Source organism: Panulirus ornatus, chromosome 47 (assembly GCF_036320965.1).
Source record: "Panulirus ornatus isolate Po-2019 chromosome 47, ASM3632096v1, whole genome shotgun sequence".
Lineage (NCBI taxonomy): Eukaryota > Metazoa > Arthropoda > Malacostraca > Decapoda > Palinuridae > Panulirus > Panulirus ornatus.
In genome coordinates, this window is record NC_092270.1 from 15551788 (window position 1) to 15560682 (window position 8895).

The 8895-nt window shown below is 31.3% G+C and overlaps 5 non-coding genes across 5 annotated transcripts; all 5 read left to right on the forward strand.

Annotated features, from left to right (window-relative positions):
- Window positions 1-1334: 1334 nt before the first annotated feature.
- LOC139763749 (5S ribosomal RNA) lies at window positions 1335-1453 on the forward strand. Its single transcript, XR_011716228.1, has one exon. It is a non-coding gene; the product is annotated as a 5S ribosomal RNA (ribosomal RNA).
- A 1478-nt stretch (window positions 1454-2931) lies between these two features.
- Window positions 2932-3050, forward strand: LOC139763760 (5S ribosomal RNA). Its single transcript, XR_011716239.1, has one exon. It is a non-coding gene; the product is annotated as a 5S ribosomal RNA (ribosomal RNA).
- A 1465-nt stretch (window positions 3051-4515) lies between these two features.
- Window positions 4516-4634, forward strand: LOC139763750 (5S ribosomal RNA). Its single transcript, XR_011716229.1, has one exon. It is a non-coding gene; the product is annotated as a 5S ribosomal RNA (ribosomal RNA).
- A 1478-nt stretch (window positions 4635-6112) lies between these two features.
- LOC139763761 (5S ribosomal RNA) lies at window positions 6113-6231 on the forward strand. Its single transcript, XR_011716240.1, has one exon. It is a non-coding gene; the product is annotated as a 5S ribosomal RNA (ribosomal RNA).
- Window positions 6232-7699: 1468 nt separating this feature from the next.
- Window positions 7700-7818, forward strand: LOC139763751 (5S ribosomal RNA). Its single transcript, XR_011716230.1, has one exon. It is a non-coding gene; the product is annotated as a 5S ribosomal RNA (ribosomal RNA).
- Window positions 7819-8895: the final 1077 nt, after the last annotated feature.

Consider the following 8895-nt stretch of genomic DNA (forward strand, 5'->3'; position numbering starts at 1 on the left):
TATTTCCTGTTTAAGGCTTTCTTCCCTATTTTACGTTTACATTATATATGATATTAAATATCGTTATTTTGAATAATGATGACACAAGTACTTTTCCATTTGATGTAGGACACATCTTAATCAGATATGGATGATTTTGAATCTGTTTTCAATTAGCTGTGTCTGAGAACTTCCTTGATCCATCTTTCTCTTTTGATATGATTATTTTGTTTTCATTGGAATTCTGCAGTTTGCTGTATCAGATGCCTTTAGGAAGTCAAGGAAAACCAAGTATTTTCCTTCCTCGCATCAGAGTTTCATGAAAGGTTTTGTGATGGATTGCAGTTCATTTTAGTTTGTTTGCTTTGTAGGAAACCATTTTGATGGTAATGGATATCTTTGTTATCAATCAAGTTCCCTAATGGGTAGTTTTATCACTTGTTGATTTATGGCCAACCTTTTGTACTTATAACTTAAGTGTCATTTCATGAATATCCACAGTATAGTTTGGAAACAGTATTTGTAGCTTTACTACAGCATTTATACCATATATCGAGAATATTTCCTCATACAGTTGTCTTAATGTTTTAACAGTATTTTCGTTTAGTTTGTAAGCATTTTATTAATGTAAGATCCACTGACAGTATCTTCGTACTTTAGATTTTCAAATCTCAGATATGATATTTGTTTTATCAATAAATTATAAGTATACTTTTCAATTCTGGACGCTGCTTTGTATCATTTCTTATCTTTTATTCCCTCTTTTCCTGCAAGTCATTTTCTTTTTCATTTTCAGCGTTTCTTTATTTTTCTTTTGTACTTTTACCTCTTAATGTTTCTATCTTCTTTTTACAATCGTTTTTAACCAAATTTGTTTTCCATATCCTGTGTTTCTGCATAAATGCTACATTTTTAAGTATTATAAGTATTTCTTTTTCTAAATTAATGGCCTACAAAGACCTGGCTCTGATTTATACATAGAGTTACATTGTTAAAACCATTTTTACATATTTTGGAAATGCCATAATCCACTAACGGCTTCCAATAGTGTCATATGTATGTTTTCATTCATTTCCACCTTAAAGGTTGTAGGTTCTTTTATAGTATGATTGGCAGTAATTGGTTTTTGAACATCACCGACTGTGATGAATACCTCATGAGTTGTAAGACTCAGATCAGTCTTTCATTGTTGTGTTTATATATGGTTTACTGGAACATGGTTGTATAATGACATACATTTTCATATGATGTATTGATTGAAGCAACTCTCATTGTCAATAAGACTTTACTTAATAATCTTTCTGTTACAGTAAGCTGATTGCAAGATAAATAGGAGATGTTTGTGCAATTTTATCGCCAACGGCCACACCACGTTGAAAACACCGCTTCTCGTCCGATCAGCGAAGTTAAGCAGCGTTGGGTCTGGTTAGTACTTGGATGGGTGACCGCCTGGGAACACCAGATGCTGTTGGCATTTTGATATATAATTACCTTTCTTTTCATTGTCGTATGTTCTTATAGATACTGATACCTTCACCTTTGTATATTATATTTGACTGATTGATTTTCCTCTTTTAGTTTAAATATTTTGCCTATCTATGTTTTATTTCCCGTTTAAGGCTTTCTTCCCTATTTTACGTCTACATTTTATATGATATTAAATATCGTTATTTTGAATAATGATAACATAAGTACTTTTCCATTTGATGCAAGACACATCTGAATCAGATATGGATGATTTTGAATCTGTTTTCAATTAACTGTGTCTTAGAACTTCCTTGATCCATCTTTCTCTTTTGATATGATTATTTTGTTTTCATTGGAATTCATTGAAATTCTGCAGTTTACTGTACCAGATGCCTTAGGGAAGTCATTGAAAACTAAGTATTCTCCTTCCTCGCATCAGAGTTTCATAAATGGTTTTGTGATGGATTGCCAGTTCATTTTAGTTTGTTTACTTAGTAGGAAGCCATTTTGATGGTAATGGATATCTTTGTTATCAATCAAGTTCCCTAATTGTTAGTTTAATCCCTTGTTGATTTATAGCCAACCTTGTGTACTGATACCTTAAGTGTCATTTTATGAATATCCACAGTATAGTTTGGAAATAGTATTTGTATCTTTAGTACAGCATTTTTACCATATTACGGGAATATTTCTTCATGCAGGTGTGTTAATGTTTTAATTTAATATTTGTTTAGTTTCTGAGCATTTTATTAATGTAAGATCCACAGATAGTACCTTCGTACTTTAGATTGTCAAATCTCATATAATACATATTCTGTTTTATTAATAAATAATAAATATACTTTTCGTTTCTGGACGCTGCTTTGTATCACTTTCTTATCTTTTATTCCATCTTCTCCTGCAAGCCATATTGATTTTCATTATCTACGTTTCTTTGTTTTTGTTCAGTACTTTTACCTATTAATGTTTATATCTTCTTCTTACAATCGTTTTTAATCAAATTCGATTTCCATATCCTGTGTTACTGCATAAATGCTACAGTTTTAAGTAATATAAGTATTTCTTTTTCTAAATTAATGGCCTACAAAGACCTGTTTCCGATTTATACATAGTTTGACATTGTTAAAAACCATTTTTACATATTTTGAAAATGCCATAATCCACCAAAGGCTTCCAATAGTGCCATATATATATTTTCATTTATTTCCACCTTAAAGGTTGTAGGTTCTTTTATAATATGATTGGCAGAAATTGGTTTTTGAACATCACCATGTGTAATGAATACCTCATGAGTTGTAGGACTCAGATCAGTCTTTCATTGTCGTGTTTATATATGGTTTACTGGAACATGGTTGTATAATGACAAACATTTTCATATGGTGTATTGATTGAGGCAACTCTCATTGTCAATAAGACTTTACTTAATAATCTTTGTTACGGTAAGCTGATTGCAAGATAAATAGGAGATGTTTGTGCAATATTATTGTCAACGGCCACACCACGTTGAAAACACCGCTTCTCGTCCGATCAGCGAAGTTAAGCAGCGTTGGGTCTGGTTAGTACTTGGATGGGTGACCGCCTGGGAACACCAGATGCTGTTGGCATTTTGATATATGATTACCTTTCTTTTCATTCTAGTATGTTTTTATAGATACTGATACCTTCACCTTTGTATATCATATTTGACTGATTAATTTTCCTATTATAAGTTTAAATATTTTGCCTATCTATGTTTTATTTCCTGTTTAAGGCTTTCTTCCCTATTTTACGTTTACATTATATATGATATTAAATATCGTTATTTTGAATAATGATGACACAAGTACTTTTCCATTTGATGTAGGACACATCTTAATCAGATATGGATGATTTTGAATCTGTTTTCAATTAGCTGTGTCTGAGAACTTCCTTGATCCATCTTTCTCTTTTGATATGATTATTTTGTTTTCATTGGAATTCTGCAGTTTGCTGTATCAGATGCCTTTAGGAAGTCAAGGAAAACCAAGTATTTTCCTTCCTCGCATCAGAGTTTCATGAAAGGTTTTGTGATGGATTGCAGTTCATTTTAGTTTGTTTGCTTTGTAGGAAACCATTTTGATGGTAATGGATATCTTTGTTATCAATCAAGTTCCCTAATGGGTAGTTTTATCACTTGTTGATTTATGGCCAACCTTTTGTACTTATAACTTAAGTGTCATTTCATGAATATCCACAGTATAGTTTGGAAACAGTATTTGTAGCTTTACTACAGCATTTATACCATATATCGAGAATATTTCCTCATACAGTTGTCTTAATGTTTTAACAGTATTTTCGTTTAGTTTGTAAGCATTTTATTAATGTAAGATCCACTGACAGTATCTTCGTACTTTAGATTTTCAAATCTCAGATATAATATTTGTTTTATCAATAAATTATAAGTATACTTTTCAATTCTGGACGCTGCTTTGTATCATTTCTTATCTTTTATTCCCTCTTTTCCTGCAAGTCATTTTCTTTTTCATTTTCAGCGTTTCTTTATTTTTCTTTTGTACTTTTACCTCTTAATGTTTCTATCTTCTTTTTACAATCGTTTTTAACCAAATTTGTTTTCCATATCCTGTGTTTCTGCATAAATGCTACATTTTTAAGTAATATAAGTATTTCTTTTTCTAAATTAATGGCCTACAAAGACCTGGCTCTGATTTATACATAGAGTTACATTGTTAAAACCATTTTTACATATTTTGGAAATGCCATAATCCACTAACGGCTTCCAATAGTGTCATATGTATGTTTTCATTCATTTCCACCTTAAAGGTTGTAGGTTCTTTTATAGTATGATTGGCAGTAATTGGTTTTTGAACATCACCGACTGTGATGAATACCTCATGAGTTGTAAGACTCAGATCAGTCTTTCATTGTTGTGTTCATATATGGTTTACTGGAACATGGTTGTATAATGACATACATTTTCATATGATGTATTGATTGAAGCAACTCTCATTGTCAATAAGACTTTACTTAATAATCTTTCTGTTACAGTAAGCTGATTGCAAGATAAATAGGAGATGTTTGTGCAATTTTATCGCCAACGGCCACACCACGTTGAAAACACCGCTTCTCGTCCGATCAGCGAAGTTAAGCAGCGTTGGGTCTGGTTAGTACTTGGATGGGTGACCGCCTGGGAACACCAGATGCTGTTGGCATTTTGATATATAATTACCTTTCTTTTCATTGTCGTATGTTCTTATAGATACTGATACCTTCACCTTTGTATATTATATTTGACTGATTGATTTTCCTCTTTTAGTTTAAATATTTTGCCTATCTATGTTTTATTTCCCGTTTAAGGCTTTCTTCCCTATTTTACGTCTACATTTTATATGATATTAAATATCGTTATTTTGAATAATGATAACATAAGTACTTTTCCATTTGATGCAAGACACATCTGAATCAGATATGGATGATTTTGAATCTGTTTTCAATTAACTGTGTCTTAGAACTTCCTTGATCCATCTTTCTCTTTTGATATGATTATTTTGTTTTCATTGGAATTCATTGAAATTCTGCAGTTTACTGTACCAGATGCCTTAGGGAAGTCATTGAAAACTAAGTATTCTCCTTCCTCGCATCAGAGTTTCATAAATGGTTTTGTGATGGATTGCCAGTTCATTTTAGTTTGTTTACTTAGTAGGAAGCCATTTTGATGGTAATGGATATCTTTGTTATCAATCAAGTTCCCTAATTGTTAGTTTAATCCCTTGTTGATTTATAGCCAACCTTGTGTACTGATACCTTAAGTGTCATTTTATGAATATCCACAGTATAGTTTGGAAATAGTATTTGTATCTTTAGTACAGCATTTTTACCATATTACGGGAATATTTCTTCATGCAGGTGTGTTAATGTTTTAATTTAATATTTGTTTAGTTTCTGAGCATTTTATTAATGTAAGATCCACAGATAGTACCTTCGTACTTTAGATTGTCAAATCTCATATAATACATATTCTGTTTTATTAATAAATAATAAATATACTTTTCGTTTCTGGACGCTGCTTTGTATCACTTTCTTATCTTTTATTCCATCTTCTCCTGCAAGCCATATTGATTTTCATTATCTACGTTTCTTTGTTTTTGTTCAGTACTTTTACCTATTAATGTTTATATCTTCTTCTTACAATCGTTTTTAATCAAATTCGATTTCCATATCCTGTGTTACTGCATAAATGCTACAGTTTTAAGTAATATAAGTATTTCTTTTTCTAAATTAATGGCCTACAAAGACCTGTTTCCGATTTATACATAGTTTGACATTGTTAAAAACCATTTTTACATATTTTGAAAATGCCATAATCCACCAAAGGCTTCCAATAGTGCCATATATATATTTTCATTTATTTCCACCTTAAAGGTTGTAGGTTCTTTTATGATATGATTGGCAGAAATTGGTTTTTGAACATCACCATGTGTAATGAATACCTCATGAGTTGTAGGACTCAGATCAGTCTTTCATTGTCGTGTTTATATATGGTTTACTGGAACATGGTTGTATAATGACAAACATTTTCATATGGTGTATTGATTGAGGCAACTCTCATTGTCAATAAGACTTTACTTAATAATCTTTGTTACGGTAAGCTGATTGCAAGATAAATAGGAGATGTTTGTGCAATATTATTGTCAACGGCCACACCACGTTGAAAACACCGCTTCTCGTCCGATCAGCGAAGTTAAGCAGCGTTGGGTCTGGTTAGTACTTGGATGGGTGACCGCCTGGGAACACCAGATGCTGTTGGCATTTTGATATATGATTACCTTTCTTTTCATTCTAGTATGTTTTTATAGATACTGATACCTTCACCTTTGTATATCATATTTGACTGATTAATTTTCCTATTATAAGTTTAAATATTTTGCCTATCTATGTTTTATTTCCTGTTTAAGGCTTTCTTCCCTATTTTACGTTTACATTATATATGATATTAAATATCGTTATTTTGAATAATGATGACACAAGTACTTTTCCATTTGATGTAGGACACATCTTAATCAGATATGGATGATTTTGAATCTGTTTTCAATTAGCTGTGTCTGAGAACTTCCTTGATCCATCTTTCTCTTTTGATATGATTATTTTGTTTTCATTGGAATTCTGCAGTTTGCTGTATCAGATGCCTTTAGGAAGTCAAGGAAAACCAAGTATTTTCCTTCCTCGCATCAGAGTTTCATGAAAGGTTTTGTGATGGATTGCAGTTCATTTTAGTTTGTTTGCTTTGTAGGAAACCATTTTGATGGTAATGGATATCTTTGTTATCAATCAAGTTCCCTAATGGGTAGTTTTATCACTTGTTGATTTATGGCCAACCTTTTGTACTTATAACTTAAGTGTCATTTCATGAATATCCACAGTATAGTTTGGAAACAGTATTTGTAGCTTTACTACAGCATTTATACCATATATCGAGAATATTTCCTCATACAGTTGTCTTAATGTTTTAACAGTATTTTCGTTTAGTTTGTAAGCATTTTATTAATGTAAGATCCACTGACAGTATCTTCGTACTTTAGATTTTCAAATCTCAGATATAATATTATTTGTTTTATCAATAAATTATAAGTATACTTTTCAATTCCGGACGCTGCTTTGTATCATTTCTTATCTTTTATTCCCTCTTTTCCTGCAAGTCATTTTCTTTTTCATTTTCAGCGTTTCTTTATTTTTCTTTTGTACTTTTACCTCTTAATGTTTCTATCTTCTTTTTACAATCGTTTTTAACCAAATTTGTTTTCCATATCCTGTGTTTCTGCATAAATGCTACATTTTTAAGTATTATAAGTATTTCTTTTTCTAAATTAATGGCCTACAAAGACCTGGCTCTGATTTATACATAGAGTTACATTGTTAAAACCATTTTTACATATTTTGGAAATGCCATAATCCACTAACGGCTTCCAATAGTGTCATATGTATGTTTTCATTCATTTCCACCTTAAAGGTTGTAGGTTCTTTTATAGTATGATTGGCAGTAATTGGTTTTTGAACATCACCGACTGTGATGAATACCTCATGAGTTGTAAGACTCAGATCAGTCTTTCATTGTTGTGTTTATATATGGTTTACTGGAACATGGTTGTATAATGACATACATTTTCATATGATGTATTGATTGAAGCAACTCTCATTGTCAATAAGACTTTACTTAATAATCTTTCTGTTACAGTAAGCTGATTGCAAGATAAATAGGAGATGTTTGTGCAATTTTATCGCCAACGGCCACACCACGTTGAAAACACCGCTTCTCGTCCGATCAGCGAAGTTAAGCAGCGTTGGGTCTGGTTAGTACTTGGATGGGTGACCGCCTGGGAACACCAGATGCTGTTGGCATTTTGATATATAATTACCTTTCTTTTCATTGTCGTATGTTCTTATAGATACTGATACCTTCACCTTTGTATATTATATTTGACTGATTGATTTTCCTCTTTTAGTTTAAATATTTTGCCTATCTATGTTTTATTTCCCGTTTAAGGCTTTCTTCCCTATTTTACGTCTACATTTTATATGATATTAAATATCGTTATTTTGAATAATGATAACATAAGTACTTTTCCATTTGATGCAAGACACATCTGAATCAGATATGGATGATTTTGAATCTGTTTTCAATTAACTGTGTCTTAGAACTTCCTTGATCCATCTTTCTCTTTTGATATGATTATTTTGTTTTCATTGGAATTCATTAAAATTCTGCAGTTTACTGTACCAGATGCCTTAGGGAAGTCATTGAAAACTAAGTATTCTCCTTCCTCGCATCAGAGTTTCATAAATGGTTTTGTGATGGATTGCCAGTTCATTTTAGTTTGTTTACTTAGTAGGAAGCCATTTTGATGGTAATGGATATCTTTGTTATCAATCAAGTTCCCTAATTGTTAGTTTAATCCCTTGTTGATTTATAGCCAACCTTGTGTACTGATACCTTAAGTGTCATTTTATGAATATCCACAGTATAGTTTGGAAATAGTATTTGTATCTTTAGTACAGCATTTTTACCATATTACGGGAATATTTCTTCATGCAGGTGTGTTAATTTTTTAATCTAATATTTGTTTAGTTTCTGAGCATTTTATTAATGTAAAATCCACAGATAGTACCTTCGTACTTTAGATTGTCAAAGCTCATATAATACATATTCTGTTTTATTAATAAATAATAGATATACTTTTCGTTTCTGGACGCTGCTTTGTATCACTTTCTTATCTTTTATTCCATCTTCTCCTGCAAGCCATATTGATTTTCATTATCTACGTTTCTTTGTTTTTGTTCAGTACTTTTACCTATTAATGTTTATATCTTCTTCTTACAATCGTTTTTAATCAAATTCGATTTCCATATCCTGTGTTACTGCATAAATGCTACAGTTTTAAGTAATATAAGTATTTCTTTTTCTAAATTAATGGCCTA